Source organism: Meleagris gallopavo, chromosome 1 (assembly GCF_905368555.1).
Source record: "Meleagris gallopavo chromosome 1, MGAL_WU_HG_1.1, whole genome shotgun sequence".
In the NCBI taxonomy this organism is placed as follows: Eukaryota; Metazoa; Chordata; class Aves; order Galliformes; family Phasianidae; genus Meleagris; species Meleagris gallopavo.
In genome coordinates, this window is record NC_139404.1 from 58,217,467 (window position 1) to 58,233,812 (window position 16,346).

General features: G+C 40.3%; 1 protein-coding gene and 1 pseudogene across 9 annotated transcripts in view; both read right to left on the reverse strand.

Moving 5' to 3' along the window:
- Window positions 1-16,346, reverse strand: part of LOC116217052 (uncharacterized) — a 42,519-nt gene that overhangs the window by 25,859 nt on the left and 314 nt on the right. For 2 of the 9 annotated variants that reach the window (XR_014884638.1, XR_014884634.1), the window contains exon 3: window positions 274-1,833. The exons of 5 other annotated variants lie outside the window; for them this stretch is intronic. The gene's annotated coding sequence lies outside the window, so the exon portion shown is untranslated. Of the gene's footprint in view, window positions 1-273; window positions 4,695-16,346 lie in introns of those variants that run through there. 2 more of the 9 variants (XR_014884628.1, XR_014884629.1) reach the window with 1 other exon arrangement.
- LOC146545345 (uncharacterized) lies at window positions 274-16,346 on the reverse strand (annotated as a pseudogene).

A 16,346-nucleotide genomic window follows, 5' to 3' on the forward strand; every position in this document is an offset into this window, starting at 1 on the left:
CTGGGTGGATTTTAAGACCCCCTTCCAACTCAAATGATTCTATGAAATATACAGAGACATACACTGGGACTTTGGCATGTTCCCAAAAGAAGGATAAATTGTAGCAAGGGTGCAGCAGCCACTCACTTTGAAGTGATATGGAAACCAGAGACAAAGAGAAAGGTTCACTTTTCCTTTGCCTCTGTCGGTGCCTTTCACTTACCTCCTGCATTTGCAGTTCAAACACACAAAGGAAAAATGCTTTCACAATGACCACTCAGTTGAACTGAGAAATAATAGAAAATTGCTGATTTTATTCTATTTCAAAACACATACAATTATTTTGGACTAGGCACAATGAGTCTGATTTCTGTTTCAACTTGGTGTAATTATAACCGTCCGTTCATGTGTTGAACTTACATCAAAGGGTAATTTATTTTGAGTAATAGCACATAATTCATCCTAACATACGTAATTAGAAGTGAAATGCACTATGTGCCCAGCCTTTCTATAGGGAGAATGAGAATTGCAGACATTTGAATTCATAGTTGGTAGGAACTGCTCGATAACACAACTGGTAAAGATTAATCATCTATTGCAGTGCAACAGATCAGGCAATACTAAACAACCAAACAAAAGTCATGCTGCTCAGCACAAAGGAACACAGTGGAATTTATATGTGCCAAAGCTAAATTAATTCCTGGTATGTAACTGCTGCAAAGGGAAAAGAAAATAGAAGAAAACAACCATCAAAAGTGCATTTGGGCCTCTGCTTCTGCAGCATGGGGTACCACCCAAAGGCCACAAGGCCACCAGAGAGAAGAGGCCGTGCAGGAAGGAAGGCTGCTACAGTGGTGGTTGTGTTTTTGGGCATCAGGAGATGTGGCTGGGTGCAGGTTCTGACATGGAAATCTCTTTGTAATATGGAAAAAGTGAGTGGAATATAAATGATCAAAAAGCAAAAAGGTTTCCAACGGTTAAAGTATAGTGTTAAAAAAAAAAATGCTGCCTGGGAAATATGGTGGCTTAACTCCTTCAAATAAAATAAAAGAAATAAAAGAAATTTCACTATGATAAAATGCCAGTATCGTGCAGTACATGGCAAACAGGAGTTATTCTGAGATAATGACTGCTGACATTTCTAAGCATGTGCATCGCCCCAGTGGCTCTGTACAGTGTCTTGAGCAAGTGCTTCACTGCAGCTTTTGCAACTGATTTACAGTCTAATACTTCTGATTATATCCAGTGGATTTGCCATTTATCTTTGAATGGTTGGATTAAAATCCTTTTTATCCTGATCATTTATCAGTATGTTGTTCAATTCTGCTTGGCTATCTGTCATTCAGATCAACACCGAAGTTTGGCTGTAGGAATATAGCAGGGACACTTCTCTGCTTAGTGTGAGAGACAAACATTACCATACCTAGGCATCCAGGCAAGAGACTTCAGAGAACAGAAAAGCTCCCCTTTCTTTTTCAGTGTTTTTACCATGGGACCATTGGCACACAAAGGAAAAAATGATTGAGACAAAAGGGTGAAGAGCACTGAGTGGGACAAAGACCTCTTTTCTTCAATCTCTCAGGTGAAGAAAGTTTCTTTGAAGTGTCTTTTCTCCAGTTGTCATCTTCCCTCCATCCCACTTGGTTCTTCAACGTTCTTCCCGTTCCCCAGCACTGACCTTTTTATTCCCAGTGCTTGCCCTTGGTTTGAGCTGAAGCAATCCTTCACTGAGAGCACACGGCTCCAAATATCTCCACTTCTCAGCTGGAGAAAGAGAGGGGGGCAGAGAGTTTTTCTGAGGCAGCTGTGAGCAGAGGCCTGAAATGAAGAGCTACGAGGAACCAAAAGCAGCAACTACAAGAAAAGAGAAGGTGGTCTTAAACATTTTTCACACTCCAGTAAACATTTGGGCTGACTTTATTATATATAATAGGTGTTAAAAATGATAGGCTGGTTGTGTGTAACCTCAGTGTCAAAGCCACACAGGTAGGAAGCTCCTCTGCCTACTCCAATAATGAAATTGCTATTTATAGCAAGCATGTTTGTTTGTGTGCTGATGGTAAAGATGGAATAATGTATTCCTCAGGGTTATTCGAGGTTCACACAAAAATCAAAGTGCTTACACAGCTGCATCTGGACTGCTTCCCTCCTATTTGGCAGTGAGAGTTATCCTGGGCTCTGAAACAGTTTGTCTTGTTTGACATTAAAGTTAAGCACTGTAAACCACTATCAGCAACCTATAGCAAGCCATAATGGTAAGATGCACATTGTGCTGAGGAGCAGCCTCTATCCTCGCCTGCAAGAATAACTGACTCACTGCAGATTGGGAAATGCAGGGACACTGTCTGCCTGGTTTTTAATGTCCCAGAGAAATGAGGAGGATTGCCTACTGCCATAACCTGTTCCAGCAGCCCAAGAAAATCTCTATTACACAAACCACAATGGAGCAGCTTTGATTTCCAGCTTGGAGTTGCTGCATAGTACTGGAGGCAAAGGAAAGGTGACAATCAGCCAGACCCCACTGCACTGCAGCTCTGGGTACACACAGGAACACAGCCATCCATCCAGCTGATAATGAGAGCACTGGCAGTGGCTGGCTGCTCACACTGAGGGCAGGCGTTATCACCTGGCCTGAGTCACTGCTGGGAGCTGGCATGTCTGGCTGCTCTGCAGTCTCTAGTGGCCTGGCTTGGCCAACATCATGACTTCAAAGCTCCAACAAGGCTTCTGGGCTGACAGATGCTTCACCCTGACACTCACAGCAACCCGCAGTCAGCAAAGCCTGCTGCCTCTCAGAAGCATGGTGGGTGTGGGCTATAGATTGTTAGCAGCACCACATACAAGTGCTGTATAGTAGTAGACTTCATTCTACAGGAAAGATAGATACAGTAGTTGCACTGGTATCAGTTTTCCCAAGCTTGAGCTTTTTGGCTTAAACACATAGATTTACAATAGGAATTTAAAGCATTTCTTAAGCCTCAGCTGATAAGAGTAAGTTAAACATTGCATCTGTGCACAAAGAAGTCTGGTACTGTGCAAAACCCTCACCACTTCTGGGACTGTTATTGCAAAAAACTGTCATTTCTATTTAAAAAAAAAAAAAAAAAATTTCCTTTGTGTGGATCCTGCTCTTGGAGCAAGGAATTTTTCATACAAGCCTGTCAGAATCATGAGTTTTAAGGTTTCTCCTGAACCACATTTGTCCGCATTGTGATGTCTCCATGATGTCTGACAAGCCAGATTAGATACAATAGCACCTTGATACAGAGCAAATCCCCAAACATAATTAGACTACAGCGTGAAATGTCTTTGGAAAATGATATCTTCTCCTCTCCATCAGCCACTCACTAGCCACCTACATTTTCAAATTGTTTACGAGCATATTAAACAGCAGAGCCCAGTGTAGAGCTTTCATCTCTGCTCTAAAAAAATGATTTTTTTTTTCCTGCCTTTTATCTCTATTTGCAGCTTGCCTTATGCTGTATCTGGAGAAGTCTGTGACATGCTAGGGGAACACTGGCAGGGCTGGAAGATTTCAGGTAGAAACTGCCCTTATCACACAGCAATACAAAGCCATAGGGAATGAACAGATTGAAAGGAGCGCACTGACTAACAATTCCTGGGAAGAGAGAAGAGCATATCCCAGGAGTAGAGCAAGAATGTAAATTATTAGCTGTCAGGCCACAAAGCCATCACATTAATCATATGTAAGCATCAAAGACAACTATTTATATATGTGATGCAGTGTCAGTAAAATAACAACAATTACTGCTGCCGATCTGTAATGAAAGCTGGCACAGTGGTCCGTTGAACATTCTATCTCATCACTTGCTTATGTGGTCACCAGATTCCTGTTCTTGATGTAAATGTCTACTGAACACCTTAAATGAGAAACAGAAAACTGCAATACAACAGATGTTCAGAATCCACATCAACATGCACACAAGAAAAATGAACTGCATGCTAAGAGAAGACATAGCATCACTGTCTTACATATCAACACCAAGTGCAACAAAACGTCCTAAGCATCTCATAGAAATATAGAGAGATGCTATTTCTAAAGTTTACTAAGTCTGAAAACCAGTTTTCTTAAGAGTTTGGAAAGAACATTTTGAGATGAAAAGAAAGGAAGGGGAAAGGGGGTTGGGAAAGAAAGTAACATTTTATCATCTATACAGTAACTTAAAGGAGATATTCTCATCCATCTCGCTGAAGGTTTTCATGTGACAAGTCACAGAATCACAGTATCATTTAGGTTGGAAAAGATCACTAAGATCTAGTCCAAACATCAGCCCATCCTCACCATGCCCACTGATCACATTCCTCAGTGCCACATCCACACAGTTACTGAACACCTCCAAGAATGGTGACTCCACACTTCCCTAGGCAGCCTGTGCCACTGCAGCACCACTCTTTCTGAGAAGAAATGCTTCTTAATATCCAACCTGAACCTCCCCTGGGGAAACTTGAGGCCATTTCCTCTCATCCTATCCCTGTTACCTGGAAGAAGAGGCTGACTCTCACCTCACCACAACCTCCTTTTCAGTCTTTGTAGGGAGAATGAGGTCTTCTCTGAGCCTCCTTTTCTTCAGACTGAAAAATCCCAGCTCCCTCAGCTACTCCTCGCAAGACTTGTGCTCCAGACCCTTCATAGCTTTGTTGCTCTTCTCTGGGCGTGCTCCAGGGCCTTGAATGTCTTTCTTGTAGTGAAGGGCCTAAAAGTTAACATGGTACTTGAGGTAGAAGTAAAAGCAGAATGACATCTCCTGTTATTAGATAAATGCAAACTGTGCTTTAGTGGGATTTATTTTTTTAAAGTTGGTTAAAGCCTATCCTCTGACCTCACCAAAAGCTGATTCCCAGCTCAGCAAATGCAGAACACAGAGTCTGAAGGAATGCCGGTAGAATTACATTCATAAAAAAATACCAAGCTAAAATCCCTGGAATCGTCCTTCAAGATTTTAGAGATTCCAGGAAGATTTTCCAAGTTGTGCCTGGCAAAAGAGCAAAAGCATTTCAGTAAAAGCAAGGAAGGAGCTCCCTGTGATTGCCTCTAAAGCTTCCTCCTCTCTGCCTTCATCATATCCTGCTCACACTAATGAGCACCAAAATACAGGAAAGAAAAAAGTAATTGATAAGGAAGCAGTACAACAGAAGTGCTCATTTACAGAGAAGAAGTTACAGGACAGAAAAGAATGACTTTTCTCCTGGAAGTACATGGTGTGTAGTCTCTCTCTGCAGCACTGTACTTTAAGGCTATCAGTCACATTCTGTTGCTCTCTTCCTCTTTTAAATTTTCCTTTTGCAAGCATACCTGTTATTCTACACGATCACTCTCATGAGGGTCATGCCCCAAAACAACAGGCTAAAAGATTGAAATTATCATCTTCTTGGTTTGACACTACAGAAAAAAATGAGGGTTACAGAAATACTACCTGAATAGTTTTTGCTGTGACAGTGAGCCTCGTTAGCCTTCTGCTCATAAAGTCAAGTATGTGGTCTCTAAGAAATGTCTGGCACTGGAGTTTATGTCTAATACCTCACCCACGGGCTGGCAAGTACAGTGGGGGAAAGTTGTAGGGGAAAGCTGTAACAGCTCCTTAAAGACTACATCCCAAAGCCTCGCTTTTAGAGCTTCTGTCTGCAGGCTGTACAGTGTGCCAAGAAGAGAGATGATATATGCATGCAAACAATCTCCAGAAACAGAAGTGGCTTGAGGGATCACATGTTCTCCCAGAAGAAAGCATCTGCTGTCAGCTTTGAAGACGAAGCTTGTTTATCAGCTGGCTGAGCAGGTGCCTTTGGCATTTACAGATAGGGTCAGAGATGCAGCATAGCCCCCCTCAGAAGCATGTACCTCCCAGACACTAGTCCCTGATCATGTTCATTCTTAAACACTGCAGTCAGTGCTAAGCAAAGCCAGATGATTCTTCAAGCTCTGAAGAACGTGGCAGCCACAGCAGACATGTCCCCAGTAGATTAGAGAGCCTCAGCCCCGGCTCACACAGTTTCACCTCCAATCCACCCAAGAGACACTCACTTCTCAAAAGCTATTGAATTTTTCAAGGCGGCTCATGGTGTTCCTCTCCTTTACTGCCTGCTTACTAAGCCACAGATCTGCATGTTTGAAAGATTTATGATTTAGCACACCGACTTCACACTGCATTACTTGATTGAAAATAAGATTTCCCATAACGTGCTTAGAGAAAAACTGATATCATGCCAACAGAAGATAGCAGCAGGCTGTTATCCCTTTGGTGTAAAATAACTAATTGCACATCCACAACAACTTCTCATGTCCAAATAAATACTTCGGTGAATGTAATAATGTAAAACACTTCCAAACCCACACTCTGTTTCTTACGCTATGGGTTGTTTAAGTCTACTTTACTTGAATGAGGGAAGAGAAAAATAAAAAACAGAACAACTTCCGTAAAGCTGAAGGTTGGACTTCTGAAAGTCCAAGTTGAAAGAAGTAATGCTGAACTAGAAAATGTCTTAAAATACTTTCTCCAATGCAGCGTGAGTCCTTGGAATTCCATGCGGAGAACAGTAGAGACATTATCATTTTATGTATGCCTGCAAATGACACCTCTGATTACAAGAAAGTTTGGAAATCATAGAATCATTAAGGTTGGAAAAGACCTCTGAGATCAAGCAGTCCAACTGTCTACCAACCAACCACCAATATTGCCCATTAAACCATGTCCCTTATTACAATATCTGCACATTTCTTGAACGCATCCAGGGACAGTGACTCAACCATCTCATTGGGCAGCACATTCCAGTGTCTGACCATGAAGTATTTCCATCTGGCACCACTTTCAACTCACTGATAATGTAGGAAAAAAAGCACCAGCCATGCTGAGAAGTGACCCAAACACCTGGATGGTAGAAGCAGAACTGAAGGCGGTGAAGAAATCAGATCTGGGAGGCAATCCACAAGCACAGGGCCTCCATGTCCTTTGGGCCTCAAGGAAAGCCAGGTGAAGTTAGGAGAGGAGCATGGTGAGACAGCAGCATCTCCTCGGCACATCTCCTTTCTTAAGATATTTTGCTTTTAACAGCAGCTGAGTTCCTAGAAAACATCTCTTGTGTACTACTGAGCCTCTGAAATACAGACAATGCTGCTAATAACAATTAATAGCACCATAAAAGTCATGAACTCTTGAGCCAGAATGTCAGCTTTGTCTTCATTAGCTCTGACATGAAGTCAGTCACGCAGCTGTGAGGCAGATATCCCATACAAGCAAACAAACAGTCATCCCATAGTAACGCTGCACATATGTTTACTTTACTAATACTGCAAAGCCTGATCTGTGAGAGTGCTACAGATACGAACACAATTTAATATATTGAGCTCTTGTATTGCCACCTCGTGGCTAAAGAACGTATAACTTCACTTTGGTGTGATGAGGAGAGGCGATAAGGAACCCCTCATACTGCACAGCGATCTGATAAATGCCAACATAAGTCAAAATAGCATTTTAAATTGCAGTTATACTTAACCATGATATTTCTCAATTGAATGAGAGACTCTTCTCCTCAAGAAAGATGTTCTAAGTAAAAATTTAAGTGTGAAGTGAGAAAAGAAGTTGCCACAACTGGTGTGACGTGTTGGCTTTCCTTCTGGTTAACTCCTGAAATAGTTTCCAAAGCTTCTGGGCAATGTGAGACTCAGTAGGGACAGATGACTGCGTTTTATGGCAAATAAGACCTTCTTTTGAGAACTAGATCCCACATCACTGTGGTGGCCAAGTTTGACAATGCCCATCTCTATTTGAGAGGAAGGAAAGGCAAAGGTTCTGCAGGCCCCATACAGAATGAGGAGGAAAACACAGGAGGAAGGGTGCACTTGAGAGTCAGTGACATCAGTTCAGTTACTTCAATTTCATATAGCAGTTCCCTGGACTCTCCAAGAAATTTCCATCAAACCACCAAGGTGCTTGTATACATGAGCTGGCAAGCACTGGATGCCTCAGCTTCCATACACAATTTCATAGTACTGCTGGTACTCCTTTCCATCAGTGTCAGCATCAGACAGATGGGATAAAGGATTCATGCTGGAACAAATAAATTGGAAAAATAAAATCCTAATTCTCACTTTTAGCTCTTGTTAGTTCTTACACTAATCTGCATTATCTGCCCAAGTGTGTTGCTATGAAAACAATTATGTTTTCATCCTATTTATCACAAGAAAGGCTAAGCTTTTACAATCAACTCCATACTTTTTTGTGCAAGTGCTCATAAAATGCCTGCAAAAAATCATTTTCTTACAAGGCTAAGATAAATGGCTTTATAATTTATGGGAAGATCACACAAAGACTGATGATTTACACTAGAAAGGCTCAGCACTTTGATCAACTCTAACTGCACCCATGTTTCTACTTAGGTTCAGCTTCTCTTTTAACAGGACTCAGTCTTGAACATTTCCTTCTTGTTACATTACTGGGATGCCACAATACAGTCAAGAGATTTCCGCCTGGACTTTGCTTTATTCTTTTAAGCAAGTAAGTCTTAGAACAAATAGTTTGACAGGTACCGTGTTGTGAGTCACCAAAGATCTCTCTCTAATCCTGCAAGCAAATATTTTGTTAGCAATCAATACCAACTTGTAAGTGTCGAGGAGGAAAAAAATATACTATCTGCATATAGTCACTGTGCAATTACTTAGATTTCAATGTCACTAACTTTTTAAATTATATATATACACATATACACAATTCAGTGATTAAAAAAGGCTGGCACCTGACGTTTACAAGCATTGACTGACAGGAAAGTCTGACAATGTTGGCTGGAAGAAGCTTCTTCAGAAGTGCAGCACTCTTTACAGATTTCTCCTACATAACTTTCTGTTCCATCTCTACCAGAATGAGAGGTATGCACTTGGCAGACAGGGTCATAACTACAGTGTGATTATGTTTGTGATTGTTTTGTGGGTTTGAGCATGACCCAAGAGGAAATGCAGTAGTTAAAAGGAGAAATATACAACTTTTCATAGAATAATAGTATGGTTTGTGTTGAAAGGGACACTTAAGATCATCTAGTTCCAACCCCTGCTATAGGCAGGGACACCTCCCACTAGACCAGGTTGCTCAAAGCCTCAACCAGCCTGGCCTTGAATGCTTTCAGGGAGGGGGCATCCACAACCTCTTTGGGCAACCTGTTCCAGTGTCTCACCAGTCTCACAGTAAACAATTTCTTCCTAATATCTAGTCTAAATCTACCCTCTTCCAGTTTAAAGCCATTTCCCCTTGTCCTGTCACTACATGTCCTTATAAAAAGTCCCTCCTCAGCTTTCCTGTAGGCCCCTTCAGTTACTGGAAGGCTGCTATAAGGTCCCCCCAGATCCTTCCCTTCTCTAGGCTGAAGAACTCTAGCTCTCTCAGACTGTCCTTGTAGGAAAGGTGCTCCAACCCTTTGATCATCTTTGTGGCCCTCCTCTGGACCTGCTCCAACAGCTCCATGTCCTTGTGTTGGGGGCTCCAGATCTGGATGCAGTACTCCAGGTGAGGTCTCACAAGAGCAGAGTAGAGGGGCAGAATCACCTCCCTTGAACTGGTCTCACACTTCTCTTGTTGCAACCCTGGATACGGTTGGCCTGCTAGGATGCAAGCACATTGCCAACTCATGCTGAATCTTTCATCAGCTGACACTCCCAAATCCTTCTTCTCAGGGCTGCTCTCAAGCCATTCTCCACCCAATCTGTATCTGTGCTTGGGATTGCCTCAACCTAGGTGCAGGATCTTGCAATTTGTCCTAAGACTCTGCTGTCTTCTTTTCACAAGGAAGTCTATGCACAATTGCTTATGGAGTCTGAAGAGATTATGGATTTACAATACTGTCACTCTCTTTTACATATAGCATTTAGTTTTGCAAAGTTCCTCTTACAGGATGCCTATAGCATGGCTTTGTCATACTGTATGACATCCTTAGGAATTCTCCCAGCCCCCATGCCGCATATGCGCTTGCACACACATAAACAACAGACTATTTCTATGCTAACCCATGCCAAAGTACTTTTTATGCTGTTGCTTTCTCAGCCTCCAGACCAAGCAGAAAGCCCACATATATTTCCAGATCAAATAACAGAAGTCAAGGGTGAAATGAAAAAAGAGGCTTGCCATCTCCAAAGGGAACACAAACATATGATACATGGAAAAGTGCAAACAATTTCGTTTTTTGAAGGTGCAAAACCTTCAATTTAATCTCGTGAAAAACACTTCAGCGTCCTCTACAGAGGCTGTGCAAAAGAAATGATTGCTGAAAGCCACCAAGCCACAAATAACAGCATTCTCATAATGACATTTTAAAGATAAAGAAGGTTTACATAGATTATTCTGGGTCTAGGGTCACCCTAGAGAATCCCAGTATTGGTGTTACAGATGGGGGGAATCTAAAAAAGCAGTTGTCAGCACCATAGTCTGCAAAACCCTGGCTCAAAACTAAATGATTTAAATGATTGAACCTGAACATAATTAAAAAAAAAAACTACCACCACAATGAGAGAGAAATGTATAGTACACACAGTTAACATGAAAGACTTTCTAAAATAGTTTTCTGATTTCATATTTCTATTTTAGTATCATTTGATGGCCTTCTTTTAAAATAAATAAAAGAGTTACCAGGATATACAATAATTTTGTGCTAAAAAGCTCTGCAAAATCAAGGTTATTAAAAATAACTTGTATTAATGATCTACACTTTTATCCAGTATGACTCCATTAGCAGTATCTGACATCAATAAAGTCTTAGTTCCACAGAGGTTTCTGTGCACATATTATCCATGGAGACAACTCTTTGCAAGAATTGCAAGAGTCCCTGAAAGCCATTACTAGTCCCAGGGCACTCCATTCCTTAAATACAGTTGTGTGCATGTAGACTCAAAGACATGAAACGCTTTGAGGCCAGTATAAACCCCAACTTATATTTCCTGCAACAAGTTTGTTTGACTACTTGAAATAGTATATTACTTTTCTGTTGGAAAATAATGTCCTTAGATGACAAAGATTTTGATTATAAATAAAGTCCTTACCACAATCTCATAAATCTGAGCTGTCACTGCCAGGATATTTAGATGGTAAGACAGACAAGCATGTAGACCCTGGATTTCTAGGGAGCTGTACACACCTTTAGTAGTGCATTTCTTCACAAAGAGGGAAGAACTGCTATAGATAATGTTGACCTTGTGGCAGTGGACAAGAGAGCAGAGCCTGATCTGGGAGGCAGGAAGATAGGCTGGTCCTCCTCCATTTGTCTGAAACTGCACATCATACTGGCAAGGAAATGAAACTCCATTTAAAGTCTATGTGCCTTGTTTTTTTCACCCAGGACCTTCCTTCCTGCTGCTGCTGAAGAATGGCTTGTAAGCACTACCTGTCATCAAATCTTCTTCCCTTCTACTGTGGGAGCAGCAAACTTTCCCATGCATACTCCTGTGAGAAGTATTGTTTCCTTGGCAGTCAATCAAGCTCAAACGTGGCACACAAGGCCCAGCCTGAAAAAGTGAAGAGTGTGCAAACCTCTCCCAAGGGAAAGCACATGGCTTTAGGAAGACACCCTCAGAGAAGGACAAAGGAACAGCAAGCTTTGAAATGCAGCACATAGCTTTTAACCATATCTAATATCACGTACACTTATTTCCATCTCACTTTAGCAAAATGACTTTTGCCATCTCCTTTGAGTCAATCAGTTTCACACAGTCACTCCAAGGGCTACGCGTGGTGATGAAGTTCAGCATTACTGAGGTCTCTCTCAGGACTGAGAAAATGCAGAATTATCATAGTTACAAATGAAATGAGGTGTGTGTGCTGGGAGAGAATTATTTCTCTTGGAATCTAGAGCGGATTCCTTTCTCTTTTGTCTTTTATCACAAGCTGAGACAGGAGAGTAAGTGACTGAAAGCCTATGACAAGTGAATAGAGTATGTATGATGAACTTGCCAGCTCAGGAGATGGATCTACTTACTGTTTGTGTACTCACAGCACCATAAAGACAAATACTTTTGTTAATGTAATATGTATTCAGGGATCATTTCACCATCAAACCATGATCACCTGAATATGGGAGTAGGTGACAGCTCCCATGTTCAGTCAAGAGGAGCAATCAATTAAGAACATAAACACAGACATTTGCAATAGCAGTCATTATGCAGAGAAATTTCCCACAGGTAGGAAACCACATGAAACTCACTGTGTGCGTATCAAAGAAAGTAGTCTAAGCTAGCCACTCAGCTTTGATGCCTTGCATTTCTAATGGCTCCAATAACATCAGAGCCCACACAGCAGTCTCAGCTCTGTGCTGGCTACTCCTGCCTCCAGCACACCTGAAGACCTCTGCCCATGACTGCATGTGGAAACTGGGCTTACGTAAGGTCAGAAACGGGACTAGCAGGAAGCTCTGAGACTCCACCACATAAGTTTGCTGGGTGTATTAGAACACAAGAACACACAGACCCAGATCTCTGACAAACAACTGCCCCCAGTGCCTTAGGAGACTAAATATGTTTCCATGCTACATAACATCACTTCTTTCTGGGCATTGGAAATTCCCATGTTAGATGAGTCAGAGAGATAAACGCAGCACCAAGACTTTCTTTAAATATTTCTTTAAATACTGAATAAGTTCCTACCTCATAACAACTGCATTAGCTTCTGCACACACAACTGCACGCTGGTCTAAACCAACCTCTGCCATCTTGGAAAACAAACTATTTGCTTCCCCTTTTGGATATCCACCATAGCCCAGGGCAACTTATGGACAGAAGCAAAAAGGAAATTTTCTTCTGGCAGTTTCAGTTATTTACAGCCTAATCTAACTGCTATAAGCTGTTAAATCTTCAGTGAGAGTTCCTGTGTGATTCCAAATTTTGACTTATGCAGATCTCCAGTTCAAAATGACTGATTGTGGATCCTAATCATTCATCAGTATGATATGTGAAGTTTCAGAAAGTGATGAAGTCTTTTTTGCCCACAAGTATCATTTGTCCTTGTTTCCAGAAATATAAGTTCCTTTGATTATGAAAAATAATGCTTATAAACAATGATCATAGGAAAACTTGATTATTAAAAATGAATCACACACAAGGAGGCTGATAAACACAGAGTCATTGAAAAGGTATAAAAAATGTTTGCTACATCACTATGTTTTCTTACTTGAGTCACTATTGTCAGTTCATTCTGGAAAGATGCAAAATAAACATAAGCTTGGAATTTTAATACAGTCATAGTAATAATGTCATGTAAGAACACTGGTTTGTTACTTACAGTTTTAGCAAATGTGGGACTTCACCTCTTCTAACTGCTAAGAAAATATTAAATAATCCATCATCACAATGTTCTGGAACAGAGGTCAGGAATACAAACTTCTTTTCTTTTTCCAGAAAATTGTTTTATATTACTGTAACTTTACTAGCTTGTTTCTGAAGATAGTAAACATGAAGAACTATCAATATAATGAAAACTAGCTCTCTCATTTATACGTATAAACACAAGCCTAGTAAATTTAAAGTGCATTTCTCACAGCTATAAATGGTCTTTTGAAAACTTTTTTGTACCTGATAACTTACTCCATAACAATCTTTCAAGTGTGACACTAGATCATGACTACACTGTTTTATAGGGAGTAATCCAAAAGTACAAGTTATGATCCTGAGCAGTATCTCTTCATATTTAAAAACCATGAGTAGTTCTTAGGCTATATGAATGTTTACACACAAAGTTGTCTTTCTTGTAAATCACAGTCTCCACTCCATTACTGTTGTCTAGAAGAAACAGTCAAAAAATCACAGTTACAAATTCATACAACACAGTGATAGTACAACAAACCCGCTGGTCAAAAGGGCTGATGTTTTTAGCCATGGACCAAGTAAATGCAAAAATCACCTGCTGGGACTGAGCTGTTTTTAACTGTCCCCCAGAAAATATCAAAACAAGTAGCTGCTAACAAAAAGGCTCAGCAGGCGTTAGGCTAATCAATATATTTACTCCAGTCTTTGAGCATTCTGCCTCCTGTAGTCCATTCTGATTGAACTATCTAATGGTCTTCCGTGGAAGTACCAAAATCACTGACTTTCCCCACTGCTGAGTCTACCAAGCTTTCCACTGTTGCAGCTCAAATAGAGTGTAAAAATCATTTTCTGCACCTGAACAGGATCTTCTTCAAGGTACAGGCATAGTGAACAGCATGTATACCCCAGGATATTTCCTTCCATCTTCAGTCCCACAAAAAGTAACAATACTCCAAAAAATGGTCTCTTGGGGGAATGGAAAACTAGAAATTAAAGAAGTACTTACTTTTTTTAGTAACCATTTCCTTAGAACCTGTTGGCCTAAGTAAAAGCAAAGGTATTTTTTCAGATATTAACTTTGTAGGTGGAAAGAGATGAAGTTCTTTCCATGTGCTCTGCAGGCAGAGGTTTCACCTGCTACAATAAGGCAACATGAATTAATTTTATAAAATAGGAAATACCACTGTGACAGTAAAATTGGCTACTTATGCAAACTTTCATAAATCGGTTGACAGAATGCAATGCAACTAGTTTTCTTCAGTATATCACATCTCCAGGAATACAATAACATTTGTAGGGTTTTTCTACATTGTGTAAATTATTGAGCTAAAATTACTAGTATTAATTACTTACCACTTCTGGATGTTAACAAATTGCAGAGCTGTAACACATGGGTGTATTTAGGATTATTATTTCCAGAGTATTCCTTCTTTTTTTCTAACATTACTCTTTTTTCATCTTTGCAACTTGCCAGAGATTTAAAACAATTCATTGCTGTAGTAAGATTTTCTTTGTATTTTGAGATATCTTTCTTATGTCTCAAGTTAAAATAATTTAAAATATCCTCAGTAACTTCTCCAACAAATATAGATGAAATTTGGATTTAATCACCATCAGAAGACAATCTTTTATTTGAATTAAGTATCTGCATCTTTCTTTGACTGCATATTGTTGGAAGAAATATCACTGCAACAACACAGCTTTCTGTAAATACAACTTTAACAGGTTTCATCCAATAGTTATTAGTGGGCTTTTCTTCCGTATTAATTTCAAAATTTAGCCAGTCATTTACTTGAGACAGTTGTGCTGAATAAAGAAAAAAAATGTATGTGGGTTTAATATTAAGTGTGAAATCCATGAATGGCCTTTTTTTTTTTCCACTAATAAATGTAAAATGGCACGAAATAAACTTAACCAAGCTGCACTTTTCCCCTCACTAATCTCACTCTCTAATGTTTCACTAATATTTTTAACTTGTAAAATGACACTAAGCATGAATAGTTTACCAGACTGTGAGTACTTCGCATGAATGATCTTAGTGATATTTCAGCTCTAATACTGACCTTGAAACAACAATGCTGCACCAACACTGAAAAGCATTTGGGACATGTATACTTCACAGCCTTTGAAAGTAAGAAACCTTAATAGCACTTTTGGCACAACATGAAGTTCCTCTGTTGAGCAGTCCACTGCAATAATCCTTTTTGGCTTGCGCATTTCACAGATGACAGTTTCAGTTTTGAGATATTGCATACGCATACCCAAATAAGCAACAGACATACAAATGAAGGTGAGTCCATCAAGATTATATATACCTAAAGTAACATCACTTCTGGGGAGCAGGTATCATCAGCCGAAGGATCCCATAGAAAAAGGATGGCATTTGTTGGAATAAGTAGGATCAATCTAGGAAAAGCATAGAATCCTGTGGATTTTCAGTTATAGTTCCGATGTGCCTGCAGCACATAGTTCAGTTGCTGTATTCTACATCAACAATTCAAATATTTTGACTGGAGTCCAGAAAGGGCTAAGAGGTAGATCTCTGGAAAGCCCCTAATTTTGTTAAGTGCTGAAAAAATAGGGATATTAATTCCCTGACAATTGGTCTACTACAGACTAGCAAAACAGGAGAAAGAAGTAACAAGGTGCAGCTTCAAACAACTGCCAACACTATTCAAAGGATACTCACAGCAGGAAGCAGATATTTATGAAGCTTCCAAACCTCAAAAAGCTTTTATTTATAACAGGGGATATTAGAATCTATGTATACAATTGTTTAAAATCCCAACTGTGTGACTGTGGCCACAATGGACCCATGCTGGGAAAGGATCAACCCTGAGGGAATGCAGCCCACAGACAACCATGCCAGGACAGAGCCAGTAGGAAGCATGGAAGAGTAGAGGGAAACTAGAAGCATCATGGAGGAGCAACAGACAAACTATTAGGTACATGGCACCAACCTCCCGCACCACTTGTCACCTCCTTGAAGGAGTTGGGAACAACACAGCACAACCTTTCATGGAAGGAAGGGAAACAGAGGCTCAAAGGGTGGAGGACAAGTGTTTTGCTTATTAACTTT